The sequence below is a fragment of the Colobus angolensis genome, unplaced genomic scaffold, assembly GCF_000951035.1.
Source record: "Colobus angolensis palliatus isolate OR3802 unplaced genomic scaffold, Cang.pa_1.0 Scaffold163, whole genome shotgun sequence".
Classification (NCBI taxonomy): Eukaryota; Metazoa; Chordata; class Mammalia; order Primates; family Cercopithecidae; genus Colobus; species Colobus angolensis.
Window position 1 is genome coordinate 2,340,398 of NW_012114744.1, and position 15,953 is coordinate 2,356,350.

At 42.0% G+C, this 15,953-nt stretch overlaps 1 pseudogene; it reads right to left on the reverse strand.

Annotated features, from left to right (window-relative positions):
- Positions 1-3,871: 3,871 nt before the first annotated feature.
- Positions 3,872-4,669, reverse strand: LOC105508517 (annotated as a pseudogene).
- Between the last annotated feature and the right edge of the window lie 11,284 nt (positions 4,670-15,953).

Below are 15,953 nucleotides of genomic sequence, written 5' to 3' on the forward strand. Positions count from 1 at the left end.
ACCTCATTGGTAATTTCAAAGCCAAATTTCATTAATCATTTCTCAGATTTTGTTCTTACTGTTATGTTGCACTACAGAAAAGGACTTAAATTTTTTTTTCTAATATTCACCTTTTTGTTTTGTTTTACAAATTCTCCCCTCCCCTCCTCCTTCCTTCCTTCCTTCCTACCCTCCCTCCTTCCTTCTTCCTTCTTTTTTCTTCTTCTTGAGACAGGATCTTACTATGTTGCCCGTGCTGGACTCGAACTCCTGGGCTCGAGCAATCCTTCTGCCTCAACCTTCTGAGTAGTTAGACTACAGGTGTGCACCAGCATGCCTGGCTTAGAAAAGGACTTTATGTTGAACCTCTTTTCTCTTACAATCAAATAATAAATTCATTGAGTCATACTATTAGCAAGTCACAGTGCTTGGTGCCAGGGTAGAGGAATGGAATGATGACCAAGACATGGTGCCTGTCTTCAGTATCTTGAGATATTGAGCACTCAGGGAAAGAAAAACAGGCACAAAACTAACTCTAATCCAAAGTAAAATGTGTAGAGCACAAAGGAGAAGTAAATACCAAAACAAGGGGATGAGAGAAAGCTTTCAAATCATAGTGGTAGTTACTGGAATAATTGTAGGAATTCCCAGGCTGCTTGGAGAATGTGAGAATGGGCATCTGCTTGGTCCCTTTAGAAAACTACCAGTGTGACAGATGGGAGGGTGAAAAAGAGAAAAGCTAGAATCTGTTGGGGTTAAATTGGAGTTCATTTTGAAGGATTAAAAATAATTGAAATTCTGATATATTTTACCTGTATAGAAAGGGACAGGGAATAATATGAGAAAGAGTAATAGTGGGGTGACCCATCATCCATATTTAATGTTTGTTAACATTTTGCCACAACTGCTCATACTGCTTTCTCTCTCTTTTTCAAATAAACTATTTTTTAGAACCTTTTAGATGCGGCAGTTTTTCAGACTTTCCTTTTTTTTGATAACCTTTACAATTTTGAGTATCGTATCTCTCTGTAATCCTTTTGGATGTGGCAGTTTTTCAGACTTTCCTTGTTTTTGATAACCTTAACAGTTTTGAGGAGTACCGGTCAATAATTTTTTAGACTATTGCTTAATTGAGATTTGTTTGATATTCTTCTAATGATTTTCTGGGATTATGAGTTTTTGGGAGGAAGACCACAGAGGTCAAGTGCCATTTTTGTCACGACATAGTATCAACTTGACTTGTCACTGTTGATATTGACCTTGATCCCCTGGCAGAGATAGTGTTGATCAGGTTTCTTCACTGTAAAGTTACCCTTTACTTCCTCATACTGTGCTCTTGGGAAGGAGTTCGCTTTGCACAGGCCACACTTAAGGAATGAAGCTTTATTTCCTCTTATGGAAATAAATGAGGACCATCTAAATGAGAACAAGTAAAGGCTATCTATTCAAAGCCTCCCATAACAAAGGAGTCAGCCATCATCACTTGTGTTTGGCAGTTAGAGGAGTAGGAAAGCTTTATTGTAGAAAAAAGGCAAAGCGGCTGGGCGTGGTGGCTCACGCCTATAATCCCAGCACTTTGGGAGGTTGAGGCGGGCGGATCACCTGAGGTCAGGAGTTCGAGACCAGCCATGACCAACATGTGTCTACTAAAAACACAAAATTAGTCGGGTGTGTGGTGCATGCCTGTAATCCTAGCTATTTGGGAGGCTGAGGCAGGAGGATTGTTTGAACCTGGGAGGTGGAGGTTGCGGTGAGCTGAGATTGTGCCATTGCACTCCAGCCAGGGCAACAAGAGCAAAACTTCATCTCAAAAAACAAAACAAAACAGAAAACGATAAAAAAAAAAAAAAAGGAAAGCTATATTGTAGAAGAAAGGGAAAGTTCCAGGTAGGCCCTGTTTGGAGGCTACTAACATGGAGAGGGTGGGACATCCTGTATTGTTGATTAGTGGTATATATTTTGCTTTCTCCAGCAAGTCTTAACTTAAAAGTTGGTACAGAAATTAGGGAAGCTGTTAGTTACTGGTCAAGTCCTGACTGTTGGGCTAATTGTTATATAAGTTTTGTGCTTAGTCAGTTTAGGCTCCTCTGACAAACCATAGGGTTTGGTGGCTTCAACAACAAACATTCATTACTTACAGTTCTGGAGGCTGGGAAGTGCAAGATTAAGGGGCTGGAAGATCCTGTGTCTGGAGGTCTTGCTTCCTGGTTTGCAGATGGCCGCCTTCTCCTTGTGTCCTGACATGGAAGAGAGCAGAGAGAGGAAGCAAGCTTTCTCGTGTGTCTTCTTATAAGGGAACTAATCTCATTTATAGAGCTCTCCATCATCGTGACCTAATTACCTCCCAAAAACCCCACCTCCAGGTGCCATCACCTTGGGGATTAGGCTTCAATGTATGAATTTTGGGGTGACACAAATATTCAGTCCATAGCATTGTGGTTTGGCTTTCTGGACTGGTTGTTGCAGGTTGTGAGTCAGAGTTCTATTTTTATATATGGTCTGGTCATTACCCATTTGTGTATTCACTCTTTCACCCCCCTCAAAGGTAGTGTTCTATATCAATTATTTTGAATTCTTCTGCATGGGAGATTTGTCTCTTCTTTCCCATCTATTTATTTTTTATTTTTTGGAGGGACTGGTTCTTTATTTCAAAAAGACATTTGTCTATATTCAGTATCAAAACAGTTGCACTATTCGTTTCTGTTTCTCCCAGTTGGACCCAAAGAGACCACATCAAAGGAGAGTACATTTTCAGCCAGTAAGCTGCGGGACGCACATCTAACAGACCACCTAGAAACCTTGCCAGGAAATGGGGAACCAAGCTTTAAAAGATCACTAAACTGCCAGCCCACGGACTGCAGAGGCTGTCACAGCCAGATGGGATGGCCAGGGTGCCACAAACCCAAAGAAGCAAAGTTTCAAAATAATATAAAATTTAAAGTTTTGTACATAAGCTGTTCAAGATTTCTCCAGCACTGACTGATACAAAGCACAATGAGACGGCACTTTTAGAGACGCAGCTTCAAACCCAGAAAAGGGTAATGAGATGAGCTTCACATGGCTAAATTAGTGGCAAAAACATAATCTTTCTTTCAAGGAGGCAGGAAAGCAATTAAGTGGTCACTGCAACGTAAGGGTCACGTGATCTATTCTGTAAGCAGTTGGGAGGGGTAGAGATGGGACAAAAATTTGGTCTTAGAGGTCTTACCATCTTAATTTGGTCACTTCTAATGAAAAAAAGAAAAAAGTAATATTGTCCAAAGGTATCTTAAAGTGAGAACTTGAACAGCACACTTTTTTTTTTGTTGTTGTTGTTGTCATTTGACTAACTCCTCCTGGAATCACCTTTCTGGTTTAGCTGGTACTTTGTAGAAAGCAATGAGGTTTCCCCTAGTGGAGTCTTTCCCTGGGCTCTGTTTGGCTCTCAGTAAGGCAGGCCTATACCTTTTCCTCTCCTCTATGGAGAGTGCAGTATGCAGTAAGCTGAAAAGTCACCTTCCAAAAGTGAGAGAGGGATGAGGTTGCTGCTTCAGGACTGTGGAATTATTTGGAATGTTTAAAAATGGTTGCTACAACACAACAAAAACGGTAATTACAAAATGTGTACATCACCACATGCTTTTTAAAGACATTATGCATTGTGCTCACATTCCCTCAAATGTTGTTTCCAAAGGTGCTCAGCCTCTAGCCCAGCTGGAATCTCCGGGAATTGGTAGAGACAGTTTGGCAAAAAAGACACAGGGGAGGAGCAGGAGGCAAAAGGGGAAAGCAGCCTTGCAGTTAAAGATCAGCCCTCAGTTAAAGGTCAGCTTCAGGCAGACTGGCCTCAGGAAGAGTCAGGGTCAGAGGGAGGAGCAGCAGCAGGGTGGGACTGGGGCATTCTACATCTCATTCAGTCAAGCAGAGTCTGGTCCAGCATCTTTTGTGTACAGAGGTGCTCTTCTTTGGTGCATTTCAGTTTATCTTCCAAGTCATCAATTGGCTTTTCCAGCTTGGCTACCGATCTCTCAGCAAACCCAGCACAGGTCTCTGCCTCCTTGAGTTTATCAGTAAGAATCTTGATCTCTTTCTCATATTTGTCTTCTTTTTGAGAGTACGTTTCTTCAGCAGCACTCAGACACTTCAGATTCTGGTCCCTCCGTCTGATATGCTCATCCATCTCTCGGCAGCGGGACTCTGCCAGCTCAGCTTGTTCCTCTGTGTGTTTCAAGTCTCTTTCAATGATCACCAACTTATGAGCCACCTTTTTATACTTCCTCTTTTGCAATGTGCTTAGCTTCTTTAAGTTGGATTTCCTGGAGTTCCATCTTTTCTTCATTTTTTAAGGCCGGTTTTCAATAACCTTCATACCTCTCTCACTCTTAGCAGCAGCTTTTTCCGCTTCTTCCAGCTTTTGCAGGGCAGTGGCCAGGCGCTCCTGAGCATGGTCCAGCTTCTCATCAACCAGCTGGATCCTGCAGTTCAAGGAGGCCACCTCAGCCTCAGCCTGTTTCCAGGCTCGCCTTTCTCCCTGAACTTCTCACTGGAGGTGCTCAGCTCGTGGCCACCTCAGCCTCAACCTGTTCCCAGCCCGCCTTTCCCCCTCAACTTCTCACTGGAGGCACTCGGCTCGTTCCTCTGCATCATCTGCCTGCTGCTGCAGAACCTGGATATTGCCCTTAACTGCCTCAATAGTGGTGATCCCAGCCATGGTGCCCACTCAGCTACTGCTCGCGCTCTGGTTCCTGCCTCCTCTGCTCGGTGTTGCAGCCTCCTCTCCCTCCCCCATTTATTTATTCACTTATTCATTCATTTGTTTATATCAATATGGACTCATGGATATTTATTTTATAGGTTATAATCCAATACTGCTTTATTTCATTGGTCAGATTTTTCCAGTTTTGGCTCATTGAGAGCTCTGCTGGTTGGCTTCTGTGTTTCTTTGACATGCTCCCATGATAGTGGGTTTTTCTTTTGAGGATTTCCTTACTTTCTAGCACTACAAGATGTTCTAGGCTCATCTTGTTTATTTCTCGTCCCACCTCTCTCTCTCTCTCTCTCTCTCTCTATTGATTGATTGATTAATTGAGACAAGTTCTTGCACTATCACCCAGGCTGGAGTGCAGTGGCACAATCATGGCTTATTGTAGCCTTGACCTCCCAGGCTCAAGCAATCCTTCCATCTCAGCCTCCCGAGTAGCTGGGACCACAGGTGTGTGCCACCATGTCAGACTACTTTTTAATTTTTTGTAGAGCTGGGATCTCCCCATGTTGCCCAGGCTGATCTCAAACTCCTGGGCTCAAGTGATGCTACTCCCTTGGCCTCCCAAAGTGCTGGGATTACAGGTGTGAGCACTGCTCCTCGCCTCTCTGTTTTTAAAAATAAACTGTTACCTAGACAGGTAAAGCTACTCCTACATCCCTTTCCCCTCATTTTTTCTTTGTTGGTAACCATTGTCCTGAAGTTGGTATTGTTCCCGCGTATTTAATATATTCATCAACAATATATAGTTATTTTGTGAGTTTTAAAAATGTACATGGTGGACTACTGCCCATACCCTTCTGCAGCTTGTTTCTATTATCAAACATTATGTTTATGAGATCTTCCCATGTTGTAGATATAGTTAATTTAGATGTTCTATAGTATTTCATTGCATGAGTATACCATGGCATATCAATTTTACCATAAGTAGATAAATTAACTCTACATGGACCTCTTTACACATGTATTTGATTTATCAAGGGACAGTGTTATCAATAGTAATGGATCAACTAGGGAAAGTTTGGAAATTTGTGGGGGACATTTTATTTTTTAAATTTTTACGTATTTATTTTTTCTTCAGGAAATGCCAGCAGGAGGGATATTTTCAATTATTGATTGGGAGAGCCTTACTGACGTTGAGAGAGGGTGAGGACAAAGGATGTGTGATGACCTGTGATGTGTGTGTCTGCCTTTCTCCCATATGATTTTTAAATATCCCCCTCAGGTCTTCTTGTACTTAAAAATTCTTTGTATGATGATCTGACTCTAGAACCTCCATTTTGCGTGTACAACCAAAGTATTTTTGGCATGGTTTTAGTATATGCTTTTTTTTTTTTTTTTAATTGAAACTACCATGCACATTGAGGGAAGAGTTTACTTGGTTCAGAACTTTTACCAAGTTCTGAATAAAATAACACACTTGTATCATCCTGCATTTGTAGGTTTTGCATTCATGATGACAGTGTATATAGGGGTGCAAATGTCTATTTGCTTCATTAAATCCTCTACCAAAGTCATGAAAAATTTTGCATTTTTAATATAATTATATTATTCTAAATAGGGCCAGGACTAAGGTGAGGCAAGTGAGGTTGCTTAGGTGCAAAATTTGAGGAGATACAGATGCAAGTGTCCTGCAAGTGCAGGTTCAGCACTTACCCTACTTTGCCTCCTTAAATTTTGCACGCTAAGCACCTTGCTTGCCTCATCTCCATTCTGCCCTGATTATAAGTAATATTTTATGTATTTTTTTCATATTTTAGTTAGGCTATTGCATTAGTCCATTTTCATACTGCTATGAAGAAATATCCGAGACTGGGTAATTTATAAAGAAAAAGAGGTTTCATGCACTCACAGTTCCACATGGCTAAGGAGGCTTCATAGTCATGGCAGAAAGTGGAGGAGCAAAGGCATGTCTTACATGGTGGCAGGCAAGAGAAGGTGTACAGGGGAACTGCCCTTTATAAAACCATCAGATCTCGTGAAACTTACTCATTATCACAACAGCACGGGAAAAACCCACCCCCCATGATTCAATTACCTCCCACCAAGTCCCTCCCATGACACGTGAGGATTATGGGAGCTATAATTAAAGATGAGATTTGGATGGGGACACAGCCAAACCATATCAGATATTATGGGGGTTTTTTGAAAACAATATTTTTTTTTTTTTTGAGATGGAGTCTTACTTTGTCTCCCAGGCTGGAGTGCAGTGGCATGATCTTGGCTCACTGCAGCCTCCACCTCCCGGGTTCAAGTGATTCTCCTTCCTCCCGAGTAGCTGGGATTACAGGTGCATGGCTCTACACCTGGCTAATTTTTGTATTTTTGGTAGAGACAGGGTTTCATCATGTTGGCCAGGTTGGTCTCGAACTCCTGACCACAAGTGATTTGCCCGCCTTGGCCTTCTAAAGTGCTGGGATTACAGGCATGAGCCACCATGCCCAGCCTTCTTTATTTTTTTTATTTTTTTATTTATGTGTGTTAGGTAGATTATCTATTATGTTTGTTATAGAGTAGAAAAAGGGTGTTTCAAATAATTTCCTTTAAAAGGAAATATTAGATCTGATTGGTCTGAGAACCACTGCTTTAGGACACAAACTTGGAAGAGCCCTTTGTTGGACCATATGAGCATCTTGAACTTTATTGGGTGTTGCCAGATTCCTTTACAGAATGGTTGTCTCAGTCAGAGATTGCTGTAGTGATGCTACATTAAAAGAAAGAAGGCCGGGCATGGCGGCTCACGCCTGTAATCCCAGCACTTTGTGAGGCCGAGGTGGGCAGATCACCTGAGGTCAGGAGTTCGAGACCAGTGTGGCCAACATGGTGAAACTCCTTCTCTACTAAAACATACAAAAAAATTTAGCTGGGCGTGGTGGTGGGAGCCTGCAATCTCAGCTACTTGGGAGGCTGAGGGAGAGAATCGCCTGAACCCAGGAGGTGGAGGTTGCAGTGAGCTGAGATCACACAGCTGCATTCCAGCATGGGTGACAGAGCAAGACTCTCTCTCCAACAATAACAACAACAGCAACAGCAACAAACCCCAAAAGACCCCAAGTTCAAAACTCAGTGGCTTAATATAGTAAGGATTTATTTTTCCCTGTCAACCTGTGAGTAGGTTGCAACAAAAATTAGCTGGGCAGGATTCTGGACTTCAGGCTCTGGGGTCCAGTCTGCAGGTCGGATTGAGGTTGAGTTCAGGTCTACTGCAAGTCTCTCATTCTCTTGGACTAACAGCTACCTAGGGCATGTTGTTCTCATGGAAAGTGGCAGAAGCAAAAGAAGCCAAGTGGAAATATGTGAAACCTCAGGTGGGCCATGCATAGAACTGTCTCACTGTCATTTTTGCTAACATTTCATGGACCCTAGCTTGTCACAAGCCTAACATCCATGAGGTAGGGCAATATATTCTGTTTATTCTAGTGAATGGTACTGCAAAGTTATGTGGCAACGATGTGGATTAGAATTCTAGTACAGGGAGGGTGTGAAGAATTATGAATAATGATTCAGTTTACCACATGGTTGTACCATTATATACCTCACCAGTAATAGATGCAAACTCCTGTTTCTGAACATCTTCACTAGTCTTGATGTTACCCAACTTCACATTCTTGCTAGTTTGAGTGTTAAATGACATTGTTATTTTAATTTTTGTTTCCAATTATATAGGTCTTTTAAAATACTATCTATTTATTTTAAAAGATTAGTTTTAGCCTCCACTCTAAAGTCGGTTAGAATAAGGAGGTTTTTGTGATGAAAATAAAAATTTGGAATCTGAGATTATGATAGTTATTAATTACTTGCTTTGGCTACCAACTAATTTGTTTTTCCTTTGCTTATGTAATGTCAGATATTCTGAGGACCATTAAAATGTCTAGACTGTGTTCTCCAAGAGTCCTGTTCTAATGTTCTGATTCTGTGTACGTGATGCATTTGTAATTTTATTTCCATGTAATAATCTAATTTTATTGACCCCACTAAGTAAGTAAGGTGTAGGCATTATATTGCAAACTACTCTTGCAAAAGTGTGACTGTACTGCAAAAATGCAGATGTTGTGGGTTTCAATAAATGGATTTCTGGTACGTTTCTCTGGGAAGAATGCTTCCTGTTTATTGGCACTCCTCTGATGTGGAGGCAGGTCTTGCTGGAGAGCTGCATTCAGGTGAGAGAGGGGTGGGAAGGAAGAAAGGCACCCACAGAACTTCTGCCTTGTAAATATAATCTCATTTGTGCTGGGATCAGACAGATCAGTCCAAGAGTGGTAGTATTTTTTTATTTTTATTTTTTTGAGACGGAGTGTCACTCTGTTGCCCAGACTGGAGTGCAGTGGCTCAATCTCAGCTCACTGCAAGCTCTGCCTCCTGGATTCGTGCCATTCTCCCGCCTCAGCCTCCTGAGCAGCTGGAATTACGGGGGCCCACCACACACCCGGCTAATTTTTTGTAATTTTTAGTAGAGACGGGGTTTCACCGTGTTAGCCAGGATGGTCTCGATCTCCTGACCTCACGATCTGCCCGCCTCGACCTCCCAAAGTGCTGGGATTACAGGCGTGAGCCACCGCACCCGGCCTATTTTTTAAATATATTGATTTTGAGACAAAGTCTAGTTCTTTTGCCAGGCTGGAGTGCAATGGCACGATCGCGGCTCATTGTAACCTCCACCTCTCAGATTAAAGCGATTCTCCTGCCTCAGCCTCCCAAGTAGCTGGGACTCCAGGCACGTGCCACCATGCACAGCTAATTTTTTTTGTATTTTTAGTAGAGACAGGATTTCACCATGTTGGCCAGGATTGTCTTGATCTCTTGACCTCATGATTTGTCCAGCCTTGGCCTCCCAAATTGTTGGGATTACAGGCGTGAACCACCGTGCCTGGCCGAGTGGTGGTATTTTTAAAGAAGCACAGGCCATACCTGCAAAACCAATAAAAGTTGAAAAGGAATTTCTTTCTATACTGTTATTTCTTAAAGGAGATACAATTAATAACCCCAGTAACATTTCCAGAGCCCTCCTTTGGCTTCTACCTCTCATTTCTCACTTCTCTCCTCAGTTCTCTCTCCTGTGGCTGGTCAGCAGAGCTTTTACCGTTCTCACTCTCATCTGCTCAGCTGAGCTTGGCTGAATCATTCCATGGGCCAGCCTCATATCCTTTGGTAAAACATGGAGACTTATGTGACATTTTCAGAGAAGAACCATAGTTGAGGAAGGCCAGGCCAGTGTAGGTGGAACAATGTCTCTCTTACCAGATAAGAAAGAAGTTGCTTCCTGACCTGCAGGTGTAAAGTTTTCTGATGTCCCCCGATTTCCTTTTCCCAGGAGTCACCAGCTTCCACAGGATTTGGTGAGGATGTATCCCACTTCTGACATCTTAGAATCCAGCATCTTGATGGACAACAGAGAAGATAAAAGATAGAATGAACCAGTTACATTCTAGAAAAGGCTGTTGACTATAACTTTGTTTAGGGATAGTGGGAAAAATTAAATGCTTCAATATATATTATGGAGATTATTATGACTGACAAAGATAGGGCGCTGTATTCAAATGAAGGTCCTAGCAGGAAACAGATCATACATTCTATCTATCTATCTTTCTGTCTGTCTGTCTATCTATCTATCTTCTGTCTGTCTGTCTGTCGATCGATTGATGGATCGATCGACAGTCTCATTCTGTTGCCCAGGCTGGAGTGCAGTGGCATGATCTTGGCTCACTGCAAACTTACAGCTCCCAGGTTCAAGCAATTCTCGTGCCTCAGCCTCTAAGTAGCTGGGACTAATGGCGTACGCCACCAGGTCCGACTAATTTTTGTATTTTTAGTAGAGACAGAGTTTTGCTATGTTGCCTAGGCTGGTCTCAAACTCCTGAGCTCAGGTGATCCGCCTGCCTTGGCCTCCCAAAGTGCTAAGATTACAGGCGTGAGCCACTGCGCCTGGCCCAAATCATGCATTCAAATTGGCAACTGAAGATAATTAATAAAAGGCTATTTACAAAGGTATTGGCAGGATAATAAAGAATGTTTCATTGGTAACAAAGGATAGCACAGTACCCTGGAGCAAGCTGCAGAAGGGAGCCATGACCATTCTTGGGCACAGCTCTAAAACCTGGGGAGGCAGCCATGTGGAAAGGTTGTGGCCTTCAGTGGAGAGACACAGCCAGTCTGTGCATTGGGAGCCTGGGGAAAATGCTATGTGCCTGTTGATCCCTACTGATCCCCTATTGGAGTCTTTCATTGGCTGAACCCAACCAGAAGCCTAGGGCAAGCAGCAGGGAAAGTGGAAGGGGAGGGACAAATGGAAAATAACTAGCAGAAGACATTTTCTCTGACTCATTGAAATATTTTTTTGTTTCACTGTCTCTTTTCCTAACAACGGGCATTTCTCAAGATTCCATTTACAGGAGTCTTCTTATGCTGTGTCTTTCAATAAGCTTGTGTAAATGAAAGTGAGATCTTTCTCCTTTCTGTTCTCTCTCAACTTCCAGGTTTTCATTTTCAATTGCCTGTTGTATATTTTCAGTGAGGCATAGATTACTAGCTCCATCTCTTCCTTCTAACAGAGTGCAATTTCTCTTCAAGGCTCTTAATAGTCTTCATCTGGTCTTTCCTTTATATACGTTTAGTTCCTAAATCCCATTAATTTTGTATTGCCTTAATCTCTCCTTGCTTCCTACTTCTGCCATTATTTCAACACTTATAATCTTATTACAGTAATCTCCCAACTGGTCCTCCTGCCTCTAATCTCTCCTAATCTATCCTATATACTGGGATGTTGCTTGCAAATTCTTGAATGTCTTTCTGTTGCCTAGCAAATAAAATAAAGACCTCTAAACCTAATATCCTAGGCCTTGTGCCGTGAGGCCACTGCATGTTTCTGGCTTGATACTAACTGCTTTCCTTCATACACCATGCTCTATTCAAAGTATGCTTTATAAAATGTAACTTTATCATATTTATCATGCTCATATTCCTTTTTTCTTTTGTTTTGTTTTGTTTTTGAGACAGAGTCTCATTCTGTTGCATGGGCTCGAGTGCAGTGCTGTGATCTCGGCTCACTGCAACCTCTGCCTCCCGGATTCAAGCAATTCTCTGCCTCAGCCTCCTGAGTAACGGATTACAGGCGCCCATCACAACGCCTAGCTAATTTTTGCATTTTTAGTAGAGACGAGGTTTCGCCATGTTGGCTAGGCTCGTCTCCAATTCCTGGCCTCAAATGATATGCCTGCCTCACCTCCCAAAGTGCTGGGATTACAGCTGTGAGCCACTGCGCCCAGCACTCATATTCATGATCACCTTAAAAAATTCTTCACTTTTGTTGTCATGGAGGCCAGATGAGTCATCTGCAAGTTAGACACCTATAGTTTATCTGAGTCTGAACACTTCCAAATACCCCACATTCGAAATGTCCCACATAACCAATATACTCCATTGGCTCCTTAGTCTCCTTGTCCTGTGGTTCCTCCACAGGATTTCACTTTTCCCTCCAGAGTTTTACTTGATGCTTAATGGTGCATCCTGGCTTGAAAGCCCCTGAACTTTGACATGCTCTGGGTCTTTTCCCCTCAGTGCATGTTTGTCTACAAGCTGAGCTCTTCCAGCTGCTGTCGTCACAAGAAACAGCTGGCAGTCTATATGGAGGCGTCTCTAGCATTCCTCACCCACCTTTAAGTTAAAATCATTATTTTAAAATAATTTCAAATTTGTAGAAAAGTTGAAAGTACATTACAGTTTTTTCTTCTAGAACCATTAGATGCTGATGTGGGACTTTATCACTCTGAAATACTTCAGTGTATATTTCATATAAACAAAGGTGTTCTTCAAAATAACCATAGTATACTCATCAAAATAAGAAATTAATGAGATTTATTAATTAGAAATTGGTACAGTGACACCATCTAATTCTCTCGATTCTATGCATTTCATCAATTATTACAATAATGTGCTTTACAGCAAAATAATTCAGTTTACAATCATGCCTTCCATTTAGTTACCGTATCTCTCCAGACTCCCTTTTTTTTGCAAAAGTTCCTAAATTTTTCCTTGACTTTGATGACCTTGATCTGGATAGTTTTGATGAAAACACTCCAGTTATTTTGTAGAATACCATTCAGTTTGAATCTGTTCAGTAGTTTTTTTGTTTTTTCTTCAGACAATCTTGCTCTGTCACCCAGGCTGGAGTGCAGTGGTGCGATCATGGCCTACTGCAGCCTGGACCTCCCAGGCCCAAGTGATCGTCCCCCTCAGCGTCCCAAATAGCTGGGTCCACAGGTGCATGCCACCACAGCCAGCTAATTTTTGTGTAAGTTTTGTAGAGATGGGTTCTCACTGTTTTGCCCAGGCTGGTCTCAAACTCCTGGGATTTAGCGATGCTCCCACCTCGGCCTCCCAAAATGCCAGGATTATATGTATGAACCACTGCACCTGGCCTCAATGGTTCCTCATGATTGAATTCAGGTTATGTAGGTATCCTTGGCTGTGATGATGCTATGTTTTTCTCATAGAATTCTATCAGGTGGCAAATGATTTTTTCTGGGTCCCGTTATTGATTATTCTCATTGTGATTACTTGCTTGATGGTGTCTCTGAGGATTCTCTATTATAAAGTTATTCTATTCTCTTTTGTAGATAACAAGTATTTTTGGAGAGACACTTTGAAACTGTAAATTCTTTATCAGACGCTTAATGTACAGTCATGTGTTGCTTAATGACAGTCCCTCCTTTCTGGAATACCTCCTGAAGGACCTGCTTGAGGCTGTTTTACAGTGAACTAATAAGTAGGAGTATACTCTAAAATAATGACAAAACTGTAGTGAATTCATAAACCAGGAATAGAGTCATTTATTATCATTTTCAAGTATAATGTACTATACATAATTATATGTGCTATGCTTTATTTAATTGGTATTATGCTTTATTTAATTGGTAGCGCGGTAGGTTACATTACAAAAGTGAGTAATTATTTGTGCTACAGTGTTACAATGGCTGCAAAATCATTAGGTGATTGGAATCTTTCAGTTCCATTTTAATCTTTTGTTATATAATCTTGGCAGTAAGTTACAAAGTGAGTAATAAGTTGTGCTACAATGTTACAATGGTTGCAACATCATTAGGTGATAGGAACCTTTCAGTTTCGTTTTCATCTTTTGATATGTAATCTTGTACTGTTGTTTAATGTGGTCTGTTATTGACAGATACGTTGTTATGTGATGCATGACTGTATTCATTTACTGCTGCTGCTGCTTCTTCCTTCTTTCTTCTTCCTCCTCCTTTTTTTTCTTCTTTCTTTCTCCTCCTCCCCCTTCTTCTTCCTCTTCCTCTTCCTTTTTTTTTCTGAGATAGAGTTTTGCTCTTGTTGCCCAGGCTGGAGTGCAATGGTGCAATCCTGACTCACTGCAACCTCCGCCTCCCAGGTTCAAGTGATTCTTCAGCCTCAGCCTCCCGAGTAGCTAGATTACAGGCATGCACCAGCACCATCATGCCTGGCTAATTTTGCATTTTTAGTAGAGATGGGGTTTCTCCATGTTGGTCAGGCTGGTCTTGAACTCCCGACCTCAGGTGATCCACCTGCCTCGGCCTCCCCATTTACTTCTTTAAACCAGTGTGGAATCCTGCTTTTCTGTTGTATTCACTGGGATATAGCCTATTTTTACTATTGTTATTTCAATACTCAAATTGTCCTAGATTTGGCCCATGGAAACCCCTTCAAGCTAACTTCTGTATCCTTTTGACATGTCCCTGTTATTCTTTGAGGACTTGATTACTTTCTAAGATGTCCCAGTCTCATCTTATAGTTTTCCTCTTCCAGTCTTGGAATCAGCAGTTTCTCTGAGGATACTTTTTTCCTTTTAGTGGAGAAAAATATTTAGAAGCCAAGATCTGGGCACAAGGTATGCTTGTTGCCATTGAGGAGTTGCTGTTCCCAGTCCTCTCAGGGGAGAGTAAGGGAATATATGTATATATACATATATAGATCTATGCACTTTTACACATATATGTTTTTTGTTTGTTTTTGAGACGGAGTTTCACTCTTGTTGCCCAGACTGGAGTACAATGGCGCAGTCTCAGCTCACTGCAACCTCCACCTCCCAGGTTCAAGCGATTCTACTGCCTGAGCCTCCTAAGTAGCTGGGATTACAGGCACATGCCACCATCCCTGGCTAATTTTGTGTTTTGGGTAGAGATGGGGTTTCACCATATTGGCCAAGCTGGTCTTGAACTCCTGACCTCAGGTGATCTGCCCACCTTGGCCTCCCAAAGTGCTGCGATTACAGACATGAGCCACCGCGCCCAGCCACATGTATTGTTTTTATATCTAGTTCTTACCTATCTCTCTTGAAATTATAAGTTCATATTGGTATCTCAGATCCTCATCTAATGTGTCCAGTTTCCTTCTTTTCATATGTGTTTATCTCCCGAAAATCGGAAACGTAGGTCCCATTATCCTTAATATATTTACCTATTTGCTTAACCCATCTGTATGCAACCAGTATCTCTTAATATCCCCTCTCACCTCACTCTGGCTCTGATATCACATGCTTGGGCTTTGAAACCACATGCTAAGCATCCTTCTCAGAGGCCTTGCTCAGTTGTTTGGGTTCCAGCACCCAATATCCTCTACATCCATCCCCCTTCCCCTAGGGGATGCCTCCTATACACACTGGGCTCTTGACACCACGTGCAGCCTGTCCCCTGCTCTTATACCCTCCTTTCTCTGCTTGGGCCATGACACCCTAAGCAGGGCTGCCCGATGCATCAATAACTCTCCTCACCTTGCTGAGTCTCAGTGCTGCTGCCAACCCCCACTGTCTGTCTTCACCCAAGCATAGATACCTACCTCGCTTGGCCCCACCTATAGCTTTAGAACTATGCAGGAAGGAGAAGAGAAAGAAGAGGTGGGCCCACTTTTTGATTGATTCTTCTCCCACTCCTTTCTCTTTCTTGCTACCTTAAAGAAACTCCAAATAACGTATTAATCAGTTACTATATACTTAAAGTTTTTGGTCTCATTCTTGGTTCCAAAGTCATGTCCTCTTTCATTACGCTAAGCTCTCATCTATTTGTCATATTCTTCGGTTCTTAAGGTGGAATCGATCAAATTGTGTGAAGATGTAAGGCCTTGAAGAAACCTTGCAAACCTTGCCACAAAGAGCATGTCTGTTAGAAAGCAGCAGTTTGAATGGAAGCTCCAGTTTGCACATATTTATGTCAGTTCTGTGTGTGTGTGTGTGTGTGTGTGTGTGTGTGTG